Genomic DNA, 27109 nt, shown 5'->3' on the forward strand with positions numbered 1-27109 from the left:
TGTATATGAATTTTTCATAAGGAACAAAAATTATGGAAGTCACTAGTTTTCATAAAATCCATGGTTATATCCAAATTTGCTGTGATTCAAACATATTTTCTCCAAAACTGGTTTTACAAAAATCACATCCATAAGGATAAGGATTTATGCTATTGAAAAAGTAATACTATATCTATAAAAAATAAGAAAACCATCATAACAAATACCATTTCACAACAAACACAATTTCAAAACAAACATAAACCTCTTTTTCTCATCCTTTCTCCTTGTTCTGTGTTTCTCCTTCCATTATAATCGATACAGAGGTATAGGTTAATACTGTCATAAAGAAAGAATAAGTTCTAACATTATCAGATGAACAGAAGAAATTAGGTAGAATGGTAAAAGAACTGTGCACACATATACTATACTTTGTCATCAATACACTTTAACTGTGACTGAACTAGACCTCTTGTGTATTTAAGCCAGGTCACTGAATAGCCTCTGATCTGGATTGAACCAATGACCTGTGTGAAAAACTGAGGGTACTACTGCTGGTAATCTAACTTGAAAATTCAGAGATCAGTATGATGTGGAAGATAATATGGCCTTCTTTAGCACCATGGGGTCAACAGTAATCTAATGCAATGTCTCTGTATCCAGAGCAATTCCATTTTGCATGTAGTACTGTTTAAAAGACAAAATTAAGTGCTTCTTTATAATGATTATATTCCGTCTTCTTTAAAAATTGAGGAAAAAATGTTTAATTGCTAGCATTTAAAAAAGTGCATTGTTTCCCTCCTTTCTAAGTGGATTTGATTCAGAATGCGTAGTTATACCCAAGAGATATCCTGCTTTGATTTATGGGTCCTTTCATATAGCAGAAAATCCTCCCAATAAAGAGTAACTATTGTGATTTTTATGATTTACCATATAATGAAGCAAAGCTGAACAGTACATAGGCAACATGCAAACTGTTATCTTCAAGCATTACTTTCTCCCTCTACCCCCAATAAGTGCTAGAAAAGTGCTTTTTTCTTTTCCCAACAACTGTGTCCCTATGAAAGCTATAGTTCATTAAGCACTCACTGTTTTAGGAAAGAGGGGAATAGCAGAGCCTCCTGTTTTGTGCCTGCCAGTGATAAATATTTCAGCTTTTTTTTTTATTCTATTTGTGTTCTGGTAACTACTTTTGTTTTTATGTATGTGTATATATATATATATATATTTATATATATATATATATAAAAACCCAACAATAGGCCTGCATTTGTCTTTCTTCAAAAATATTGTCTGGTGGAATCACTGATCCTGGAGGATTGCACAGATATTATATAGTTACTTCAATAATTTCTCAGGGATAGAAGCAGAAGCAGGAACACTTAAATGCAAACATGTTGCAATACGCTTCATTATCTATTCTTTTGAATAGGACTCCAGAAAATTTAGCACCTGGAGTGCTAAATACTTTGATCTACTTCAGGGAAGGTTAAAAATGAGGAATGATGTAGAAGTCTAAAAATTAATATAATAAAGACCAGTCCTCAAGACATATTGAAATTAATACAATGCCAAAAAACCCAAAATGTTCAGGCAAGGTTGCAGCTGGGATGTATATGCTTGCATTTGCATGCATTGCTCAAGAGCTCGATTCCAAAGATAAGGATTAGATTAAGTGCAGACTTTATATAACATACAAGAAGACTAATTATTTTTGTATAAGATGCCATTTCATGCTCAGGACTCGGGATTATTTAAATTACTGCCTACATCTGCCTGTTACTGGGTCCAATAGCCTATCTAGCTGAAGGCTACGTCCTGCAATGACCTTCACCCTCTGTGCAAGTCCCTCCAATGTCTGCACACTGAACAAGCACAGGCTCTGCTGGAAGGACCCAAGCAAGAGGTGAAACACCCTCACTGATGGACTGCCGTGTGTGCAGGAGCACTTGAGCTTTTTAATCAACTCTGAAAAGTACATTCAGACAATGTGCACCAGTAAGACAAAGTTTATGCCATACTTTCCTCTGCCTCAAGTTTTCCAGAGCACTTTTAGAATCATTTAGGTTGGAAAAGACCTTTAGGTTGTTTTGTCTTGTCCTATCACTTATTACCTGGGACAAGAGCCCAATTACCACCTCAGCACAACCTCCTTTCAGGTAGTTGTAGAGAGTAATATGGTCATCCCGCAGCCTCCATTTCTCCAGGCTAAACAACCCCAACTCTGTCAGATGCTTCTCATAAGACTTGTTCTCTAGCCCCTTCACCAGCTCCGTTGCTCTTTGGATACACATTGATCATATTTAGTCTGTCCTAGAAAAATATATCTCTGGAGTGGGAAAGTGGGATGGCTCCTGCAACCAAAGAAGACCTAGAGGGCAGCTCTTGTGTATCCAGGTTTGGTAGTTTGGTCTAGGCCTTCCTTGGTGACCAGTTTGTAACCAAGAAGGGCCCAGATTTACCCAGTATTCCCTATGATTTTTACGTAAGCCAGACTATAAGAAGAAAGGAGGAGAGGCCTTTGCTTTCTTTTCTTCCGGCAGCTTGGAGGTGCAGGTTCCCTGCTGTTGAGTCTACCGTGTTGGGGAGCAAGGCCTGGCAAGGCCTTGTACACCTTGGGAGGCGGAGGTTGCCGGCAATCGTCCCGGAGCGACTCTCGGTTTTCCCAAGGAGAGTAATGAGATATTTGCTAATTTTTTTTTAGTTGCTAGATATTGGGCTACTAATCAGGATATATATATATATATAGTTTAGTTTAGTTTTGTTCCTTTTCCCTTCCCCCTTCCCTTTCCCTTGTGAAATTGTATATAACTGTAACATAAGTGTAAATATATTTATATATATTACTTTAGCTGTCTTTCTTTCGTTTTGGGTTTTCTTGGTTGTTTTTCTCCCTCTTCTCCCTGAGATTTGGGGGGGGGACTTCTTGTGGTAAGGTTTGGAGACTTGGCAGGGAACCAGCTTCAAACCGTATCACCAGGTTTGAAGGTAAAGTTCCGGGCATCTGGGAGCAAGGTAAATGTTATCTTAAAGGCCTTTGACTCACTTTTTGAATTAGAGTGGGAGATAGAGACAAGTATCTCCAAGCCCTGTTTGCTAGTCCTGCACTGTAAGAAAACTAATTGTCACCGCTCTGTTTCTCTCAGGCTGTTGTAAATTGTGTTCTTGCACTCTTCATCCAGCAGACCAGAACTGACACAAGCTGTGGGGAAAAGCGCTCATGCAGTTTTGCACCAACTGAATCCCTATTATTATAACAGTGTTTAAGATTTATTTTTATCTCCGTCCTCCTCCGCTCTCCAAACACTCTGTTTAGAGTTGAATTTTTTCTCCCTTTCAAAACTCTAAGAAGAGTTCTCAGCCTCCCAAGTGAGGGCAATTGAAAAAGAAATAGTTTCTTAATGTATGGGCATTGATAGTCGGTGGAAAGCTTCATGTAATATAAAGTGCAAATGCTAATTTTTGTTGCTTGATCTCACACTGAGAAGATACCAAGAACTTCAGCTCTGCTGTTTCAGGGGGCGTCCATGTGATGATGAGCAGTACTTGAATGATCAGTTCTCAGAAGAAGCCACAGAATTATGCCAGTAACAGCTCTTTGTTGCTGGTAAAGATGGTAGTTCCCTTCAGAACCTCTTTGAATATTTTACAAGAACTGGTAGAATATGTAGGATAGATATGTGTCCAGGTATTGCTTTGAAGATGAATGAACTCAAAAAGCTTGTTATCTAACCAAATACTACAGGTAGGTGTTGTGTACATCTGAGAAAAGAAAAGCTGAATGATAGAGTAGAGTAAAACTGTCTGTGAAGTCTACAGTAGAAGAACTATGAATGTATTTGGTGTATATGTCTGGGATGAATAATCAAAGTTAATTGCAGTGCAATTTTTTTATAGTTAAGATGATGAGGGATTTTTGATTTTATTCTTTGCAAGTCACCTGAGAGTTAAGGGTGAAGACAGTCTTTCCACCACCATTTAAGCTAAGACACAACAAAAATAAAACCTTCTAAGGAAAGGAAAAATTCTTGCTGAATTCTCAATAAGTAAGGCGGATTTTGCCTTTCACCTAGACTGTTTACTATGGCTGAAAGCAATGTTTTTGTTCTTTTGAGGCTCCATTTCTTTTTCTGACTTTCAACCTCAAAATACATATTTTGTTCGATCTCTATCGTGCAAATTTTCTTGCCTTTGTCAAGTCTGACTTTGAGACACTGCTATGGAAACAATCTTCTTTTTAGTTAGAGGAAAAATGAACTTTCCTAATTGCATTGACAGTACTGTATAGATTTTAATTTTAAATATTAACAGTGGTAATACAGTAAAATGTTATCCTATATGTGTAATTCATCTCTGAAGAATTTAAAGGGACAAAACATGAATAGGTTTTCTGACTACAGATGGGCATTAGGTGAATATGTTTACTGGCTTTAGCTGTAATATTTATTTGGCTTAGATGTTTTTTCTGATGTTTAAATCCAGAAAAGGTCTTTTCTTTTAGCTTTGTATGGGCAACAAATTATTCTGAAGATTTTTAAGTAGAAAACACATAGATTTAACCAAGTATAATGTTTCTTCTTGGAACAATCTTAAAAAGAAGGTTGTTTGAAGTGAGAAATCCTATGGTTTGCCTTAAGCTTTTCAAGTAAATTTTAACATAAAGCTATGCCTATACTGAAGAAACAAGTATCCTGGAATACAGAGAGTGGACCTAGTTATTTCATTCTTCAATAAAAAAAAATGTCTTTTTCTGTATAGTATAAAATACATCCTATCAGGAGAATCTTTCTTTACTGGAAATCCTCTTTGTTGACATTCTTTCCAAATGTTTGCTGAGTCTTTTACCATTTTGCTCTCTGAACACAGGAAGACCATCATTTTCCAAAGCTGTACTCTAGGTGTCATGAGTTTGGTAGGAGAGAATATTACCTGTGGCCCTTTAGGTACTGAAAGGCTGTAAGTAGGTCATCCCAAAGCCTTTTCTTTTCCAGACTGAATAACCCTAACTTTCTCAGCCTGTCTTCATAGGAGAGGTGCTCCAGATCATCTGATCATCTTCCTGGACTCGCTAAAAGAGGTCCATGTCTTTCCTGTGCTGGGGACCCCAGAGGTGGACAGAGTACTCCAGGTGGTGTCTCATGAGACAGGAGTAGAGGAGTAGAATCTCTTCTCTCAACCTGGCTCAAGTTTTGATAGAGCCTAAGTGCATATTTGCAATGCTTCCTCAACTTTAAATCTACAAAAGTATTACATTTGTAATGCACATTATAAATAAAAAAAATATTTCACATGACTGTCTACCTGTCCTAATCTTTAACATGAAGTTGTATAGAGCTTTTAATAAGCTATCACTTTTTTCATGGTTATCCATATTCACATACTGTACATTATTTTTGAAGAACATAGATTTCTTTCTGTAGCATAAAGCTTAAAGTAGCATTTTTTTAAAACAAGTTATTTTCAAGGGTTCTTTTGACACTTGCTAAACACTTATCTGTCAGGTAATATAAGAGGTACACTTTTCTGTATGCTTCAGTCGTGAAAACTATTCTACTCACCAAATTTCTTTGAATTCCCATCTATTTTTTTGAAAATCAGGAGAGCACTCTTGGTGTAGGTGGCTGGTGACAGGACTGGGACATTCCTTATTATATTCCTTCACACGTGTGTATGTGAAGGGTTAAACAGGTAATATAAAAGGGAAGAAGTCCTCTCAAAAAGGTTAAACTTTCCACTCTCAACAACCTGATATGTCTAATGTACGAGGTATCCTCTTTGAAAAAGGTTGTTAAACATGAGTTTTGTTTACATATAATGTCATGCAGTTATCAGCATAATCAAAAAACTTATTTAATCCTTTTCTAATTCTAAAGTGATTAGCAAGGGCTGAGAAATCACCTTATCTCACTAAAACACAGGTACGAACACAGAGTAAATATTTTGGTAAACAATTATTCTATCCTTGCATATTCAGCAGTGTGCTAAATTATGCATAATCTTGCATAAGTAATAAGTGAAGGTAGCTTAAATTCAGGGTTTTTTTACCTGACCTATTTCTTTCAGTGCTGTTAGCTTCTTAAATCATGTATGAGCTTTCCGTAAGGCTTCAATGAGTAGTTCTAGTGGAGAGACTTCAGTAATAAATTTAAGGAGAAGACAAGTTTTTTGACAGGCATAATGCAACACATACAGAGTTTGGAACTCACACTCTGGGAATTTAGAGCAATCCTTGCAAAGCAGCTTTTCCCTGTTACATTAATAGAGAAAATGAAGTATGAAAGTCCTCAGGAATTACTGCTAGGTGTAATTTAAATAATTTACCAGAAGACAGTTCAGCACATGCATAGAACAGGGGCATACAGAGTTTGCCATAAGCAGTTTATAAATAAACTATATTCTGCTGAAGTAAGTCAGGCATAAATTATAACCATTCCTTTTGTGGCTATACTCTGTTCCTCATTGTAATAGTCATTTAAAAAAAAAATCTGGGTTATGACCTTCTACTAGAAATCATAGGCTGTGCCTGCCTTGTACCTTGCTTATGAGCATGCTTACATTTAGTAGTTTGGCTGCTATGAGATCAAAGTAAAATTACTATTGCTGTGGGAGAAAAAAAAAAAAGATAAAGTGCACTACATTTCTATAAACAGAATCTAGGTAGAATTTTGTAGTTCAGTGGAAAAAGGAGTGTTCAGTGCCAAAGACCACTGACTAGCATCTGACCATTTCATGAAACCATTATGCACTTTGTTAATGTATTATTCTATTTCTAGCCTCAAGTGCTGAAAGTTAAAATGACAGAATAACTTGAAAGTACCAATAGAAAATATGAAATTAAGATACTAGGGAGTACGGAGAGGGCAAAGAATATTTTAAACACACTTGTAGAAACTAGACAGCTACTACTGCATAGGAGCTGCAACCCTTTATTAAAGACTGTTACCATTTACCTGCAAGAAATATTTTAATTTATTTTGTCAGTGTTCAGAAATAAGAATCCAAGGTGAGAGGTCAGTTGATCCAGAGAGGCTCATTTATTTTTGTATACCAAATTAAAAATATATTAAATATATTTTATTCTGACACTTGTAAGTACTGCATAAAGAAAAGAAAAACTTCAACATGATTTAATGTTGTTTTCCCCTTTTTATATTATACAAGTCTAGCGATCTCTGATTCCTGTAGAGCACAGATGAACACAAATTTTCTATGTCTGGTTAATATTTCACCTTGTTTTTTAGTAATATGGAATTTTCTTAATTTATTCTTAATTAACTCTTCTTGTATATCTAATTAAGAACAAAGCATTGCAGCCACTGGAGCTCATAAACAGCCATAGGTCAGAAGGATGGGCTTGCAGTCTTTTTGTCATTTTGAGCAAAAAACTAATTCACATGCTTAACACTCAAAACAAGTTACTAAATATATTTTTCTTAGAAAAAATATGTTTTTGTTGGAATTTGATATTTTCCTGAATGAGATTTACTAACTTGTTTGTCATGTATAAAAGTGGAAATTTTTTATATTTTTGTTCATTTGTGTTGGCCAAAAATGATATATTCGTGTAATTATATTAATACCTGCATAACAATACAGTTATATTTTAACCTGGTTTCATATGTTTATTATCACATCAGTAATTGCCTTGATTAAATATATAAAGGTATTAATACAAGTACACAATGTATAATGTCTGTATAAATAATTCAAGCTTTTCTTAACCCAGCATTTGTTGGCATACCCAAGTCTTGCTTGCAAAAGATAGTGTAAGAGTGAACATGGGGAATAGCTTAAAAATGCCCTTGGTTTTGCTTCTCTCCTTCTCAAAATATTTATCTAGAAGGTGTAGAGGAATCTGCATGCTGCAGGAAACCCTGGCTGCCCCTCTCAGACTGCCTGGGGGTTGAAGCACTGTCTGCACTTCACCTTTATTTATCCACATCACTGTGGATAATTTTGCAAGTCCTCATTCACAATGTCTTTACTGAGTTGCGTGTCTCCCCACAAGCAGCACTGAGAGAGGAAAGCTTTACACAAGGGCAGTCGAGTGCCAAACCAGACCTCATCACTCAGATTCTGCTGGGCACATCTGTCACATTCCTGAGATAAGCCACTATTTTAACCTTTCTTTCATAAGTTTGTACTTATTGATTGCTTATTATGACTTATATCGTTTTCTCAGAGTAGAGATAGGGTTTGTGATAGCTGTCATTTGGGATGGAAAATCCTATGTAATGTTCTTGATAAATGGAAAAGTAGTTTTCATGTCCGGAACTAATATGCGTATGTGAAAATTCCAAATACTTAGATGTTTCCCACAACTATTCTTTGAATGTGCTGTAAATTTCATTTTGTTTTCTAAGGAAAAGTTGACTCATTATGACTCTGGTTGATGCAGTTGTCTTTTCTAGTGTAGAGCTTTTTCCATTATTAAACTGAACCATTAGAAAACTAAGTAATGTTAACAAGAAATCTCTCCTTAATTTGCACTAAATATAGGTTGTGGAAATGATAAAAACAGTTTAGTTCAAACAATATAATTAACATCCTTGCAAGTATCTCTGAAAATAAAGTGCAAAATAAAATAAAACTACTGTCATGATCCTGACCCAGTGTTGCAAATGAAAAACACAGTTAAGTGTCATAAATTTCAGCAGCTCAATTTGGATTCATTTAATAGAACTATGACAAAAGCAAATGTTTTGACACTTTCAGACTGTTGCCAGGAAAAATTATAGTGCATAATTAATGATAATCCACTCTTTAATTTGTATATATAAAGGTACAGGAAGTTAGCAAGTTAACATTGATAGTAAGAAATAATATGATTTTCAGTGTTAAAGCAGTAGAACTGTTTCATCTAAAACGAGTCAGGGGAAGGATAATGAAAAGTGTCAGAGGCACAATAAATAAGATTAGAGTGGACAAGAAGTGAAAAGTATTAACTAATTTGAAATTTTCAATTAGAAAAGCAAAGTAAATCCTTTGTGAATCACCCCTCCACTTTCTTTTAAACCTTTTTGAATAAATGCAGTTGAATTGCCTGAACACTAGTTAGCACAAAATCAAGTTATTTCAAAGATATGAATTACAGTTTTATGTTGTAACTCTAGACATTTCAGTCATTTTTAAGAGCAAATCTAGACTTCAAGATTGTAAACACCTGTGTTTGAATAGGCTTATGATAGTTAGCTGGTCCTTCCTAAATACCTTCCTAAGCAGACCTGAAATATCCGTGAAGAAATGACAAAATACATTATGTGCTGGATGCTGTGAATCACATAGCTTTCCTATCTTCCTTACAATAGATGGTGTTTCTGAGTAATTCATACTGCTGAACATGAGGACTATGAAAAGCCAGCACAAGGTTATTGATTAGATGAAGACAGTTTTCATCAGCGCACTTCTGATATACTCGTAACATGAATTGACATTGAATTTTCCTGGTAATAAAGCAAGTTTATCCACATGAGCCTTCAAATGTTGTCCTTTTGCTTGCTTAGGAAATGTGACAATTGTTTCTTCTACCCAAGGCCAATTTCACCCTTCCAGATATGAAGGCAGACTCATCAAGTATTAGGGACTGTGATTTTTAAACCCACTGTGTAGCAGAAGGTGTTAAGGGTCCAGCCACCATTTGAGTGGTTCTGAGTCAAAAGCACACCTGACACCACTTATTTACCACCAAAACCACAGCCACTCTGTGGTTAGATCTCTTAAGATCACGTGTGTATTAGCTCCAAAGTGGTATAGGTATAGGTAATTGATATTTACACCTTCCTAGTAAAAGTTTTGATTTTTTTGCCTTTTTTTTTTTAATTTTTGTAATTACCTTTAATGTCTTGGAGTTTTGCGAATAGTTTCCAATTGGTCTATTGGCATCTAGGGATGCCTTTAATATATCTAATCGATGTGCATGCCACACTGCTTCCAAGAACTGCAAAAGTTGTTCTGACTTTCTCTTTGTTAGAATTCTTTTTGTCTTTTTTAGTGAATCCTCAGCCGTTTCTCAGATTCCCAGAATCCTACACAAAAAACATGAAATGCAGCTAAAGTTACTGTCCCATACATACTAATACCTGAAAACTTTCTCTTCCAGCTATGAAGAACTGATGTGTTAAAAAGATTATTCACAAGACCTGCATTCCTGTAATAAACCTAAAAAAGGAGACTGAAATAAGCATGCTTTCTAAATACAGTGCTTAAGTCTAGATAGAATTTCAGAGTAACATTTCATGCCTCTTGTCAACACATAAGGATGAAATGCTGTGTCAGAGACTCAGAATGGTAGAGACATGAAAGTAAGAGGCAGTCCAGAATTTATTAGTAACAGGGGCACTTCAACTATATCTATGCTAATAAACTGTGTGTAAATGCTGCTATCCTCCACAACTGGAGGATTGACTGCCCCCAAACAACCTACTACCTATGGCCATTGAAAAGTCCAACTTCTGTATGGCACCCATGAAGTCCTTGAGAAAGCACTGGTTGATGTGAATAATTTTTGTTGGTTAGAGTTTGGAGAGCTGTGACTCTCTTCTCAGTGACATTCCAGAGATTGTTTAATTTACTAGCACAGATTAGTAACCTGTAGGGCTACTCCTCCCATTTTTATATTTGAAACGTAGTCTGCCATAAAAGAAATCAAATGAAAGTTGTTGCTCTGGTCTGCTCCTACTGACCTCACTCCTTCACCATGAACTTTGCCAGCCAAATTGAAAACATGGATGATGTTATCAGGCATCTCTTCAGAAGTTCACTTCTAGAAGTACAGTTTATCTGCTGAATTCCTTCTATCTTTTATCTCTTAGTTGCCATCTCTAACAGTACACCACATTAGAATCACAAACAATTAGCTCCATTGTATGCTGTACTTTCACTCTCTAGTGTTTGTTTTCTTCCCAGCTGAATCCACATGTCGGTTGAATGTTGACATCCACCTTTGACAGATAAATTCCACCATCAATAAATGGACCCATCTCAGCATATCTGCTACACCTGCACATAAGTACCATACCACTGGCATTCAGAATGACCATCTTGTGCACCTTTATTACCCCAAACAGATCAGCTCCAGTGCTAATTGTTTTTTTATTTGAGATTAATATTATTTACCTATTTCAAAGTTGATAATTGAGGTATCGAACAGTCTGATAAAACCCTTCCCTGATTCCTATCCATTCTGAACTTTTGAAAACAGAGAACATTATTAAGAAATGTGAAAACAAATAACCTTCAAACCTGAAACCTAATACGTAAAATCTTTTAAATGTATAGGAAGAAATAAAATATGAATTTCATAACTATCTTAGTACATTCACTTACTGAGGCCACTTCTGTGTGAAATTTTAGGTGGAATGGGAAATGCTCAACCAACCAAGGATCAATATTTTAATTTACATAGGACATTTACATGTTGGGTGAGATAAATGGCTGGATATTTCCCTTTTCTTCTTACAGGAACCAACTCAAAGAGGCTGACGTGTAGACAATTAGTTTTAGTATCACAAGTAATCTTTAAAAGGCCTAACAATTTTAACTGCTACCTGTGCAGTCTTCTATCCTCAGCTATTCATCCCAGAATTTTAACAAATTTTGGTTTAGTTGCTCATACATGAAGCTATTTTTACCTCATATCATCCAAAATCAGTTTTGAATACATGATGTTTCTGTGAATATATTTTAGTAATTCTGTCAAATGTTTCTAATTTTGTAAGAAATGGGGCTTTTTCCAATGCCATTTATTTTTCCCATAGCTTCTATGAAATTGTATAGGTCTTGTGACGTTACCTGACCAGGCTTAAAGACCCAGACACTGTGTTTCCTATGTGAATCTCTGATATACATGCTTGTTAGTACAACAAAAATATGTCCCACTAATGAGAAAAATTCCTTTAAAAACCCACTTTAGTGACTAGTCTCTGGTACTGATGACTGTATATAATAAGCACATGGAATGGCATTTGTTTGGAAGGCTTTGCCCAAGTTTCTCCAAGGGAAGGTTACCCTAAATGTGAACTCCTAAGTCTCAAGTACCATGTGGCTTTCCATTGCACTTTTAAAATGACATCTGTACTTTTTGAACTATCAATCTTTTCTTTTTTCTGTAGAAGTCCAAATATATAGATTCACTGCTGGCTAGTCTTCCCTTAGATTTCTTCTTCTTTCTGAGTTTGCAAGCCACATTCACCTTCCAGATTTCTCGCAAGAGAAAGAGATATCACAGTATCAAAGCAATCTGACTTTATGGGTGCAGCTTATACTATTGTTAACAATCATATCCCTGGGTATTTCTTGGTAAAGAGAAATAGGTTGCACACTGATGCATCCTGATGCAACTCCTCTGCCCTCTCTGGTAGATCACAGAGTAAGACATCTGTCTGCCCAGCACAGATTTCAAACATTGCGATCTGGAATCACAGAGAGGGAGTGTTGCCCACCCTCCCCTTGCACTACCCTATATCCCTCCTCAGCATATCAAAAAGATCTTCCTGATATTTTTGACCATTTCAGCATCAACCTTCTGGAAACCAGGCAGCTGGGAGTCCCTTATCTCCAGCAAACTCTGCAGTGCAGCCTGCAAGACACTTGAACCCTGAAAGGTCCCTTTCGGCTGGGGAAGCAAGGAGATGGCATCCCCCTGATGCCTAAAAGAAAACTCAGGGAGAAAAACCTCTGAGACAGCTTAGTTCTGAAGGTGAGATAAGGAAAGGGTTTAATTTGTACCTCTAAGGCATAGGGTTACAAGATGCATGATGCTTCTGTTACAGATGTTATAATTTATAATATTCTCTGTCCAATCCCAGATTTTTCCACCCCTTGGCTTTTGCCCTGGTCCTACCCCTAGGGAATTGGGGCTGGGGTCTATGAGACCCTTTTCTTCATGATTTTCATCTTCTTTGGGGTACAGGGGGCACATGGTTACCCAGTTCTTGACTGTACTCTTGCGGTTCAGGCCATCATTAGATGTCCTCAAATAGAAGAGGCCTATCTTAAAGAGACTAAATGTTTCTACTGGAATTCAGGGGATATTTAATATGGGGAGCATGGAATGGGGTAATAGGGTTGGGGAATGTGTGTAGTTACTATACTAAGGGTAAGGGAATAAATACTGCTGCTCCTAAAATCTATTCTACTATATAATTACTTGTAAAACTTATAAAAATTAGAAAAATCAAAAAAACCAGATGGACCTTAAAGGCATCACCCCCCTTGCTTACCCCAGCTGCACCCCCAGGAACTAAAGAGCTCTCTGCAGACTTGCTAAATGGGTTCTCATGCCCCTGCTTGCTAGCTGGTGCTGAATCGCTGAGCTACTGCAGTAGGACCTGGTTATGTACAATGAACCAGCTGCAGGAGTCAGCTAATAACAATGGAAGTCATAAGGAAGGAAGGGAACAAGGAGAGAATGGAAGGAAGCGAAAAGCACATTGATAAATTTTCCATAATACCTTGATAAGCCCAACCAAGAAATGTATTCTGTGGTAAGTGTGATAATGAAGCTCAGCATCACGGAAGCTAGTAGATGGTCACTATGCATTCACTCACCAATTTTTACCATGGAGAACAGTGAAGCTATGGGGTTGGAATGGCTAGTACATAAAATTTAAAAAGTGAGTAACTTGAAAATATAAAGAGGCTCAAACATTATTTTTCTTGTGCTGAATCCTAGAGAAAATGTATGCAGTAGGGTTTTTTTTTATTTTTTGCATGTGTTTGTACATTTGGATGTATATGACAGCTTTTATCTTTCTCAAGTACAAAATGCTTTCTTATTTTCTTAGCGATAGTGATATTGCATGTAATGATTTTACTTCCCCTGTGTTCAAATTGTACTGAGTTTCTGAAGCACATTTGAAAGCACAATGTGGACAGAAAAGCACTTTCATGTTACTAATCTATACATGTATAAGCATTTGTAATTGGGAGACTTCATGTAATCCAGGTATTGTATAGCATCTTGCATAACAAAGGTCCAAAAAAGAGTTTGCAATTTGTTACTTTGGTTTTCAGGTGTTCATGACCTCTCCACAGTCTTTTGTATTGAGCAATAGAGTATCTCTGTTTGACAGAAGGAAAGTTATTTGCAATAATTCTTTTTTTCCACAGCTCCTTCCCACCTGACCCGTAAAATGTAGGGGTACAGGGCAGAATACTGAGAAATGCTCAGCTATTTGAGCTGGACTTTCATTTATGCTTTGAGAAAAGGTTTATATGATCTCTTCATTTCATGCCTAAGAGATTGTCTCTTGAGTGGGGGAGGGGGGCAAAAAGGACTCAGTGACTTTGAATACTTCTTTCCTGAACTCTGTAGTGAATGAGTCTCCTAACAGCACTGATGTAATTGTGATCACAGTGATAGGGGAAAATGATCTCTTCAGTGTTGCTTTGACTCAGTTCCTCCCCAGTCAGCCTGCTGGTTCTTTACAAACATTGCCTCATGCCTCAGAGAAGCACTGGATTTGCAAATTTTGCTCCTGAGTTTATTCCTGAAATTTAATTTAACCTTTCACTTTCATCACAACAAAGGTATTTACTATACCTTAATCCAAAATCCATATGCTTAAGACTCAATAAACTACCCTTTTTCCTTGGATATTCAGAAGGATTTTATGTCTTTCTGTGAATAATATCTTTTTGCAAAGTGGCTAATAGTTTCATCTGCTTTTATATTAGCAGTAATAGCAGTGTTACAAAAGACACCAATTTTGGCAATACAATTGAGAGGTTTACAGCAGTCATAGCTTTTAACATCCGCGTTTAACACAGCGTTTAAGCACACATTTATGGCGAAAGATCTGAAGCAGCAAAGCTGGGGCAAAAGTACTGGTAGGCCTTATAAACAGGGAGTCACCTCTTTAGAGGTCATCCACTGTTTTAGAGTTGTTTATATACTGTTCTGGAATAATTTGATTTACAGAACTCTTTTTTGGGGTCATCCCTGTGCTATGATGGTTTGATCATCCCAAGAGTAGCCAGCTATGGCTTATAGCCCTGAAGGAAATGGTACATAGACCTATACAGCTCCCTGTGGTTTATTTCAAAGGCCACACCATAGCTTGCTGCCCACCACTGTACAGTTTTAGCTCACAAAAAAAGGGTAGTATTAGTGAATAAAACAGAGCATTTAAGCTGGAATTCTTTGAGATCTCCATTCTCTTGCCCTCTGACTTCACCATCCCTTCTGTCCCAGAATACTTCTGCCCCAATTCTCCATTTTGACCATGCCACAAGTCATAGGACATCCTGTGACTACCCTCGCTATGGGATGTAACAGATTAAAAGTCCAACAAATAACTTGATCATTCTAGTAATACACTGAATATTAAAGCAAAATATTGTATATCTGTCAAGATAGACAGATCTGGTAAGAAACCAAGCCTGTGTACATGCTCGAATACATACACGAAGAAAATCATAATGTAGCTAGAGATTAAAGAGCTTGGAGAGTGAAGAATAAGTGGAAAGTGATTAAATGGTAAGTGATATCTTAAAAGCATATGAGAGATTTTAAAAGGATCCATGTAGAAAACAAAGAGCTATTAGTTAAAAAAAGTAAATTGCAGATAGCACTACTCTAATATCGGTCCCACAATAGCCATCAGAGATGAACATGTAATGTAATTTCTTTTAAATGGATGCTATTCTAGTCACACTTATCATCCGCAGAGAAATATTTCTAATATCTATATCAGATGATAAAACTATTTTCATTTATTATTGCACTAGATTTTTCCCAAGATTCTTACAAAATTTTCTTCTTTCTGCACGTCATTTTTTTGCTCCTATAACAAACATAGAACTTATAAAGTTGCCTCATTTTATTTTTTTATGTATAAGACTCAAATGTTAATAGAAATTCTAGAAATAGGGAATATTGTCTTGCTTCAAAAGTGAGATAAATCTTTCTGAATTTCAGCCTATATGTTAGCACAGATATAAATATACTGTACGTGATATATATATTTATAATATATAATTTAGAAATATCTAAAGTAAATAGTTTTTAGTCATTTCTTCAGTAGTCAATACTCCTCTCACAGCACTTTAGCAGGACTATCTGGTTTACTTATTTCAAAATGAAAAATAAAACCTAAATAATTTTCAGAAATTGATTTCTGCTGAGTTAATGAGTAATGGATCATGGTGAAATAGTGCAATAAGTACATACTGTTGTCTTTGGAGAATAAAGCGGATTGTTTTTTTTTTTCCATTTTGTACATTAGAACCACTTTGTAGCTCAGACTTCATCTCTGTTCACGGTGGCGTTTAACCCCACTGTCTGGTTATTATGCCTCTGATATAAATACACCCAATGTTAGCAGCATTGGAGACATAAATGAAAGCCAACAATATTACTGTGATAGAGTCTATATAAAGTTTGCTGTGTAGCCAGCTGAGAGGAGTAATTTCTATTTTCCAGCCAGTAATTGCAGAGTAAGATGCACTATGGTTCGAGGCCTTGAAAGCTCATTTTATAATGAGATTAACAAGCTAAAATCATCTATTTTGTCTGAGTGAAAGTAAGGATGATTTGACGGTGATCTATGATTACCTGTGTAAGGAAGATATTTCTGCTTATAGAAGGTTCTGTGATCCAGTAGAATAAAGTGTAATGAGATTCTGTTTTTGAAAACTTAGAGTTATGCTCATTCAGACAGTTATTACAGGAGAAAAGTCAATCAAATTGGGAAAACCAAGCTAGAGATCTCTTGGGTTCTTTATCACTGTGTAGGATACATGCTTTGCTCTGAAAAAAAATGACAGTAGCACTTGCTTACCAAGGGGGTTATTTTATGGTCTTTTACCTATCTTCATGAAACAAGAGCCTTCTCCTTCTTACAGTGAAGCAGTTGGGCTCATTGAGGCAGAAGAACAAAATAGTCAACCATAGTTTTCACCAAAGAAATTTGGAATTTTTATGTTTATTTGAAAGATGAATGCTGACAAGATATTATTTTCCCTTAACTAGGTTTTCCCTGCTACTTAATGTATCATTGCAAATACGGTTGAATCAACTAGAATATCCTTTGGTACACCAATATTTCTACTTCATTGTTAATTTTAATATCTGGGTTTGTTAATATAAGTTACTGCTTTTATTTAAATCAACTACAAGCCTTAATACTTGAGATCTTTTTCTGTAGGATACACAAAGAGATATCAGTCTCTGATTTAGTGATTGTTCTTAGGGAAAATAAATTTAACAAATTTCAGTCCATAATTTAAAAATGCATACAATTCTGCTTTTGTCAATACATGTATATCCAAAAAAGGGGAAAAAATCACTATTTTTCATGAAAATGGATATATTTCATTGCCATAAGTCATCTCAAAATGCTCTTTCTTTTTACCTCTCTTTTCAAGTTTAGGGTCCATATTGTTTAATTAGTCTTGTAAAACTTTTCAGAAGATAGGTGTAGAGCATTTTATATCAGCTAAACTATAAAGAAAAAACAAACCACTAATTGAAAAAAAAATAAACATCAATCAGTAATACAAAATGCAATGCTTTCCCAGTGAAATGTACTTGAAGTATTCAATTTTTAGACATAAACAATTATTTTGAGGTAATTTTTAAAAGATAATAAGGTAGGAGGCTTTTCTCTGTAAACCTGATATTATTACATTTTAGCTGAATCATACCAAGTCATTCTATAAGTCATTAGATTTTAGTTTTGCTAAATTCATTTTTCTTCCCTCAAAATCAAAGACTATCCTATCCCTTCTCCCTTGAGGTTTTTATCTTTAAGAAAGTCCCAATCATATCTCACAAAAATAACTCTAGTGTTTCAACTTTCAGTAATTGGATGGATAGAATAAATAAGTCCTTGGCTAGATACCAGTATTTGGTTTAGATTCACTATATTTTTCTCTAGATTGGAGTGCCATGAAACCATCTGATCTGACTATGAAAGAAGCTATTTTATAGTATTTAAAAGACACTACATATCAGGTTCTGAGAGTTTACATAGATGCAATGCATTGAAAGTATAGAAGATTGTATGCTGGAAGACCATTTCAGAGATTTAACTCTTTTAAGACTTCCACTTACAGACTGTACTGCTATCATATGCCTGAAAAACAGATACCTGTAAAACACCTTCTAAAGCATAATTTAAATTTTTCATTAATAAAGCATTAAACATTTTTCTCTGAGTGTCTGCTGAAAAGCAATAAGGAACGTGACTATACCTTCTAATACAGTTTGTCCCTCATTCCCAGACCAGAATTTACTTACAGTGCAATTTTAAAAAAATCTTAGAGTCCTGAGAAATTATAAATATCGTTTCTCAGACAACTTTACCAGTATAGGATGTAGAGCATGCTGAACAACAGAACCATAAAAGATGTGAATTATTTGCAATGGCAGAGAAGAACTTTGCTCTCAGATTTGCAGGACAAGAACTAGAGGTGCTTGCCTGGGATAGAGGGAGGGAAGGGGAGAAGGGAGGCTGCCTCCCACACAGCCTTTTCACCCTGAGTAGGTCAGACACAGCCTACAGGAATTTAGGACGCTCAGGGAAAGAAACAGACCCATTTTTTCTTTTCATATACTGAGAAGTTTCCATTCTCTTTCATTCTGTACAGGGTTGAGAATACAGAAAAGTATAAGACTTGGGAAGCACATCTCCACTCATGCTTCTATAAGCTGTAAGCCTCAGTAGATGACATATGCGTGTACTCACAAACTTGACTTACAGGCTGCCACCGAAACCTAGTCAAGCAGCCTTTCCGTCATTTGTTCAAGTCACAGTTTCAGAGTCACTCTGTCTTTTGAGTCCCATCTAAGCCAGTTTCGGAGCATTATATTTAAAAATTTGGATTGTTTAAGGCACCTTTTCAAAAAGTTATGCAAGCTGCAAATATATCTGAATATAAAACAATGTGGTATTTTTGTGGAGAGTTAAAAGTCATTGGTCACAGTGAACTGTCATATTCCAGCTGAGTAATTGCTTCCTGCTTATTAATTTTCATACTATATTCTCAATAGTAATTTTTGAATGTATTTATATGTTGCATCTTTATACCTCTGTTGTGACTTTGTTCCAAAGGCAGAATGGGAAAAAGTAATTTTTGATTTTCTTCAGTGAAAAAAACCCATAAGGTAGAGATCGTGTGGAAAGTTTTATGCTTTTTGTTGGCTAAATACGCATGGGCACCAACTGATTTATTTTTCTCTGTTTCTGAACGCTGATCACTCCAATAATGTTGTAGAAATAATTAATAAAAGAACTGATGTGTTCCCACTTTTTGCTTTTGCTAATAACATTTTGTTTAATGGGTGTGTCAGAGGTTCATACAACAAAATGAAATATTGAAAGAGAGATATTGAAAAATGTACCGGTCTGTCTGAAGTTATTTGTTTTGAACAGTTACACATATTAGTTTATCTGCAACCCAGGCAATGAACTAAGACAAAGGAAAAGTTCTTTTCTGTTTACTTGATGTTGGTGTCACCCAACACAATACTATTGCCACCTCACTGGTGAGGCAAAAACCTGTTAACATTACTCAATGCAAGTTCATGTGGAAAATATGAAGTAATTCCAGAGTAGTCTAAGTCTTTCAGGAGCTTTGTGATGGTAGGACTTACAGCACAGGTAGTCATTTAACTGTTGAAAACATCTAAGGCTCTCAGGCCTACAACTGATCCATTTTATTCTGACAGTAAACCTTTCCCAGCAGATTCTTTTATTAGTGAATTAGAAACTGAATTTGCCCCTTTTGCACTCTTTATAGAAAATAAAATGTAGAATGTTGATTATAGGATCTGCATTTACTTTTCTCACTCTTGCATTTGACTTTATATGTAAAGCATTGTGGTTTTTTTCTTTTTGGCATGTTAGGCATGTTTATATTCCATCCAGAATGCTGGGCTCTTATTAGGCAACACTGTTTTTCTATTATTAGAAGGTAGTGTGACCCTGAGTAGTACATTAAATTACAAGGTGTAATAGGAATCCATCTTAGTTAGCCCCCATAGTTTGACAGTCTTGGGGCCAGTTGAGGAACAGGGTGGATTTTGGTTAATACCTACTTAAGTATTTGTTAGTAAAGTTTCAGCCATTCAATTTTCCATGTTTTGTTTTCAATATGCTTATATGTTATCAGATTTTTACTGTTACTGAAGGATAGTATACACATGTTCTTTTTTCTTCCTGATCAATAACCCTCAGATGTGCCTTCACAAACAATATCTGTCCATCAGAGGCAATCTAAGCTGATATACTACTATTGAGTTATACCAGAGAGCATTCGTCAAAGCCGTATGTTACTCCCTGATCTTGTACCCAGCCACAGAACAAGTTGTCGCATTGGCCCCAACTGTGGAGAAGCAAATTGTTAGGATTTTATTGTCATATGTATTAACCTGCTATAAAGAGAATAATTTACTTATTCAATTAACTTGAGCCATGGTTGCAAGGGCTGCCATTTGATTTTCTAAGCTGCATGAGCATTTCATAATCAACTTGTAAAAACTGGGCCATGATGCATTAGAGGCTATTAAGCCATCATTTACAAACACTTTGAAATACCGCCGAGTTCTTTTATGCTTAAAAGAGGAAATAACTGATGTATTTCAGTTTGGTAACATTTGATAAATTCATGCATGGAAAGCCTAAAAGCACTGTTAATTAATCAAAATCAAACTAATGGAGCAGTTGCATTTGTGATTCAAGGGGGAAGGGAGATTTTTAATAGAGCTCAAGGGAGTCAGAGTCCCAACTTCTGGTGAATTTAAATGGGAATTTGCTGCCTAGATACCTTGGGTGTTTCTAAAAACCTCAGCTGAAACAACTGTTTGTGTCCCTTCTCATCCTCATTCAGAAGATGCTGTTGATGAAGTAATAGCTAATATTTAATGGCATATATTGTACATATGCATTTAGCATGCTGTGTGTGTCATATGAACATTAAAAGAAAATGAGTTCCACTTTTCCCTACAGTTCCTTGAAAATGAAGAGATTTTAGGGCACTCTCTAATTTTTCAAATAGAGTTAAACCTTTTCAAACCTTTCTGTATAAAGTTTATATGAAAATTCAAAGGTACCTTGAGCAAAATCATGGACAATAGCGCGGAGAACCATAAAGAATTCAGTATTTCCTGTGGAACACTAAAAGAATACTTCCACTCATATTAAATATAGATTAACTTAATCTTATAAGGACTTTATTTTATTAAAATGTAAAACAGACACGATTATTGGAAAATATCATACATTTTGAATTAAATCCCCCTTAATTAATCGGTGTCTATTATTTCTAAAATTTCTTCAGAAATAGAAACCATTTAAAACTTTTTTTCAAATACTTGAACATGATACCCATTTAGAGCTGCCTTACTAAATTTTATTTAGAAAAAAATTCATGACAATTTTTTTCAAAAGTATCTACCATGAATACTATGCTAATTTCTATCAAACATTTTGTTTTCCAGCTTAAAAACAAATCATAGAAAAATGTACCATAAAACTGAAAAGTTCATGGCTGCCAGTTTTATGACCGAAAACACAGCTAGTTTTTTTTACTTGTAAATGCCATTGTGATGCTTGGCAGGACACGCAGGGGTTGTGCCAGATCTCTAGAGTGGCAGAGCAATCACATTGCCCGGGCTACAACTGACTGAAGAGGCTGCACATGCTGTTCTGCTCATTCAGCAGCCCTAGCACACATTGAGAGAGGCACACCTTTCTGAACTGTACAACTACCTGGAGATATGGTAGCAGTTCTAAATTAACAAAAAAAATTGCATCTTGTGAAATCTTTGGAACCAAAAACTTCTGGACTTCTCTGTTGCTTTTTTAAAACAACTGGAATAGGATGGGAGTGGCATTTTTCTCTTTCCCTTAAAAGTAGTGGAAGTACTTTATCCAAAGTTCAGTTGGTTGAGAACTCCAGTTCTGTAGTGTGTGTCTTATGAAGTGTCTTGATTTCAGACAAATTTCATTCTCTGATACAATTTAGCATTTTGTTGCGCAGTGGACTGCAAGTTGGCAGACCAAATTTTTCTTAAGTAGATATTTTTTAATTTTACATAGACAAGATTTGCCCAATAGATAGATATAAATGATGAAACATAGTGAACAGCACCTGAGCAGAACCATATATTTTTAGAGTCATGACCACAGGGTGAAATATTCCATTTATAGGTACCTAAAATGAGAAAAGATTTTGGAAGTCAAGGACCATATGACTTTGCTAGGTATCTCCCCTGATTCAAGTTCCTATCAAAGGCATGCGGGAGTTACTCATTTTAGATAATATATATTGCAGTAGATATTTCTTAGGATGTATTTGAAACTCATTTTTAAAAACTTTAAGTGATCTGCTTTTTAAAGGAGAAATTCTACAGACATCGAGACAGGGTAGGGTGTTGGTAAGTAAAGCTGATTTTAACGAATTAGTGCACACTAGGCTTCCTTACTGACCATTTTAAAGATGGTCAAAATGGGACAAACACCAGGACACTGATATAGCTTATTTCCAGAATATTTTTCTTTAATTGTGCTCTATGAATAAACCACACTAAATTTTTTTTTTATTCAGAAGCTTCCAGTGAGATCTTTAGAAATGTTTTTTTGAAGCTATTATGCATGTGTACTTAAAGTATGCTAATCTAATATTGTTTTTTTGTCAGGACATGGAATATGACACACTTTGCTCTATGTTTTAAATTTTACATACACTAACTACAGTCTAAAGCTAAAGTTACACAAAAGATCTTGTCAGAACTTTTTAAGTTGTACACAAAAGTTGGAAGGTCACTTGTTTTGGATGAAAGGTATAGCTAACCTGATTTTAAGACATTTGAAACTAATTTTTGAGAATTGTAGGTGGTGTCCTTTTGGATATCACAGAACAAACAAGAAATATGCTGAATCATGTGCATAATATGTCTCAAAGTTACATATGTACTACATTGTTATGCCTGCTGCTATGAAAATGTGCCTCTTAATCTTTGAAAATCTGTGTTTGAAAATCTGAGTCCTGATAAATAAATTGTTCCAATTGAAATATCAACTGCAGCTTTTCTCAGGCTAGGTTGTAAACAACTGTTTGTTAGTCAACTGGACTGTATCTAGAATTCTTTTTAGGGTTGCTAAGCAAGGGAACTTGGGATTGTTCACAAAATTAGCATTGTTTTCATATTCTCTTTTAGTATAGGAAAAAAAAAGATAATCCACATTCACAGTATTCTCATTGGCTAATTTTATTTTGGATGTGAGCCTGTACAGACCCTCATAAAATCAATGAGTTTTGAGTATCTAAATAACTAAAGACAATAACAACTGGGCATTCCCAACAGTACCCTGCATTGAGTAATTCCAAGATCCGGGACTCAGAGCTGTATTTCTATCTAACTTACCATGGATAAGAACCATCCATGTGTAACATAAGGACAGTGAGACGAGAAAACCAACAGTTTTAGAAGTTGTTCTCTCAGCCTTCTCACTTCTGTTCAATGTCAGAAGAAACTCAGCTGAAATGTAAAAAGCTTATGACATTTGAACAACAGGGGAGAGAAATGGCTGGGAGGGGATGAATCAAGTCTGAAAGCTACAGTATCACTCTGCTAGTTAACGTTCAATAAAACTTTCACAAACCACCACAAATCACTCTACACATTTCATCATTTGAAGCCTTTTTATTTCATGTTTTCTGAGCCCCTGAAGAGTCATTTTATTTCCTTTCTTGTGACGTTTTCCTTTGAGACCCAGAAGCAGGAGAGTAAACTTGAAATCCTATAACAATAAAGCATGCTTATATTCTTTAGGTTTTTAGAGGAAAGTAGATAAAAAAAAAATAAAAAAAATATAAACAGCATTCTATTTGTAGGAGTTGCAAGCCCAGAAGATACCTGCCTAAACTTGAGCTACTCATTTATTTTATTTTCTTTATTGCGAGAATAAATTTGCAGACCTTGGTAGCGCTACCTGTGAAAGCAAAGCAGCTGAATTTTAGAGATATCTAGGTGCGTTTTTCTAGATATGTATCATAGAAAAATCTTAGTATATTTTGATAATTACTTCTTCCCTTCCTATTCTTTCCCTTTCCCTCTGGATGGTGGAAGAATCAACAATTGCAAAACTCCAGTATTCAACCACCTCTGACACACATTTGACTGATCATTTCTTGTCCATGGAAATAAAATTTCTACAAAGTCATGTCATTTTCTGTTTTGGCTTTGTTTTATTTTGTAGCATGCTTTCCTGATTGAATTTTCTAGTTTAAAAATCAAAATATCTCATTTTAGTTGAAAGGTTGGACACTAAAATGTGCAGCTCCAATCTGTTGAATAGCACTTAATTAGTGTTTTCCCACAATATTTCATTATGATATGGCAGCTGTAGACCAGATCACTGTTACTTTGAGGGGTAAATGTCTCCAGTTGATTGCATCACTGACAGAAAAAAACCTTTTTTTTTTTTGAGCTAAACAAGTTTAGGGACACCATGTAACTAGCAATGTAAAACATAGCAATGCAAAAACTTTTTCTGTTGATGAAAAACCCCAATATATATATTTGGTTTTGACATTTTAAAATAAAAATATTGGAATTTCAAAATCTCATTAAGAAATCAGAGAAATGCTGAGATTTCCTTCAGGATAGAAAAAAATGTAGATCTCAGTTAATATCATCCTAACTGTTTAAATTTGCAAAGGTTATAATTAGTCTTTGTATATTAATGGTTTTGCTATTTTTACCTAAATATTCATTCTTTGGTTTAAACTCTATGAAGATGGCTACATAGGCAAGTCTTACAATCCTTCATTAAGTTAATTATTTCCTTTGCTTTGATTTGAACACGTGGAAATGTTATGATACAGAATGCTGGTTAAAAAAGGAGTCTAACATGGTGTTTGAACTGTCTCAAGTGCTGTGTTGAGGTTCTTTGTGCTGTTTTGTAGGTAGCTTATGTCTCATACACAAAAGAGCATTCTTTTTCAAAGTGTTATTTTAGATCTCATCACGCACTCCTAGCATGTACATAACGAATTGAGTTAGTATCTCTACATGGAGGAGGTGAAGAATCTGGCCAAAAAGCGGTAATTTTATCAATCTTAATTGAAAGTTTCAGACACCCGTTTGGCTTTGTTCCTGCCATTATTGCTAAAAATTGGGTTCTCAGTCTGGAAGACACAGATTTAGAAAAATAGCTAACCTGATACTTCCCACAGTTAGAAGATTTGCACCTAAAACTGGAAGAGGTTCTAGGTGAGTTTCTCTTACCAGACAGATTGAAACCCTCTAAAAACAAGCTCCTCTCAGAAAAGCACTCAAGTATCAGGCTGAGACCAGGTTTGGCTACCACACCCTCTCACACCTCTCTAGAATCAGGGCTGCCAGGCAGCTCCAGGTGCATGGGCTGCACAGGAGGGACAGGAAGAGCACGTGAAGCTTGGTAGTGAGGGATATGACCTCCAAGAGAATGCTTTTTTTCTTAGATACTTCATTTTAGTTTTTTAAAAAATAAGACAATGCAATTAATGAAGAAACCTCCAAGCAGAAACTGAAAATCAGGCGATGGGTTTTTAAGCTGAATGCTCCTGTGTAAGGCATCCCATACTCTTGCTTACTTTCTCTTTATTTTGCCTTAGAAACCCTGCCTAACCTGTAGTCGGACAGTAGGGGCACACTCTGAAGTTAATGCTCTAACTGTAAGTTTATCACCAGCTGTTTTAAAAGAGAAAATTAACTCTTTCCAGCTTCCAGAGGAGAGGATTTATGTGTTTAACTCAATGGAAAAAGATCAAATTATCAACCTTGCAAAAAGAGAGAAGTCACACCTCAGAGGCAGCTCAGCTGTCTGGAAACTGTTGGCAATAGGTGTCCTTACATTCGCATTCCTGTTGCTGTGAATCTCACAAGATTAGAATAACCGGTTTGATTTAGCTTGAAGAAGCTCAGTGCCCTTCAGATGCTTAATAATGAGAAAGTCAAGTCCACTGTTCCATGGGACTAAGGAAAGAGATGACATATTACTCAAAAAGTTTTCAGGGACTGAAATAAAATGTACAAAAAAAGTTAAAGAATCTGCACCACCAAACACTTAGGCAAAGACAAATATCTGTCTAGGATGGTTTAGTCACAAAATAGTATGTCAGAGGAATCATATGAATGCTAAAGGTCTCTCCTCACTTCTTCTCCAGCTGTGTTTCTCTAGGTTCCTATGCTGGGCCTGTGAATGCCATACACATTATACCTTTTGTCAAGTGAGTTCAGGGAATTTCTTTGCAATGCAATGTGGCATATTTTAGTAAGGATAATTAGCCCAGACAAACTACTGTACTAATTTGCATATACAACTTCCAGAATTGATGTTATGCTTTTTCCGGGATACTTGGATGCCATCCACTTTCCTCTGCACATTATATTTTCTTACTATCTGAGCTTCCATCCAGTTGCCAGCAGGTAAATGATATTTCTCCATCCTTCCAAGTTTCTTTCTATATTTTATCTCTAATTTTGATCCATTGACTATAAAAGATTATTAATAAACATGACTCATATATAAAGGACTTAGTAAAAAGTTAAAAAGCAGAATGGTTATGTTAAAGGTATTAACTAGCTGAAATATTTATCACACCTTCTTTTAATTCATTGACAGTTATTTATCATACATATGAACTTCTTTACATATATTTTTTAAGTGTTAGAGATGGCTTAAAAAAGGCAAAATAAAAAAAAGTCTAAACTAGTGATTCTCTTTTAATTTTTACCTTCATAAAAAAAAAAAAAAGAAAAAAGAAAATAAGCCTACAGCACTGCTTATTTTCATCAACAATGCTATTTGTTTTGTGCTTTTTAGTTCAGGCTAGAGTGAAGTTGATTTACATAATTTGATGGCACGTGTGTGTGTATATACACTTCATATAGCCATTTTCAAGCAAACAGTTGCATTTATCTGCTAATTGTGAACTGTCAGAGGTTACATACAGTGCACAAATTTAAAATTACTGTAAGAAAAAGAAGCTAGAGGCATATTCTCATTCAATAAACATTCTCCTTTTCTGCATGGATATTTCTGTGTTTTTTTAGCTTTTTGGATAAGTGTCACTGCTATAATCTTTTAATTAATATTGTACTGTAGAGTGAAGGCATGAATGGATGCTACTGGCTGTT

Source organism: Corapipo altera, unplaced genomic scaffold (assembly GCF_003945725.1).
Source record: "Corapipo altera isolate COAL_440 unplaced genomic scaffold, ASM394572v1 2b, whole genome shotgun sequence".
NCBI classification, from domain to species: Eukaryota; Metazoa; Chordata; class Aves; order Passeriformes; family Pipridae; genus Corapipo; species Corapipo altera.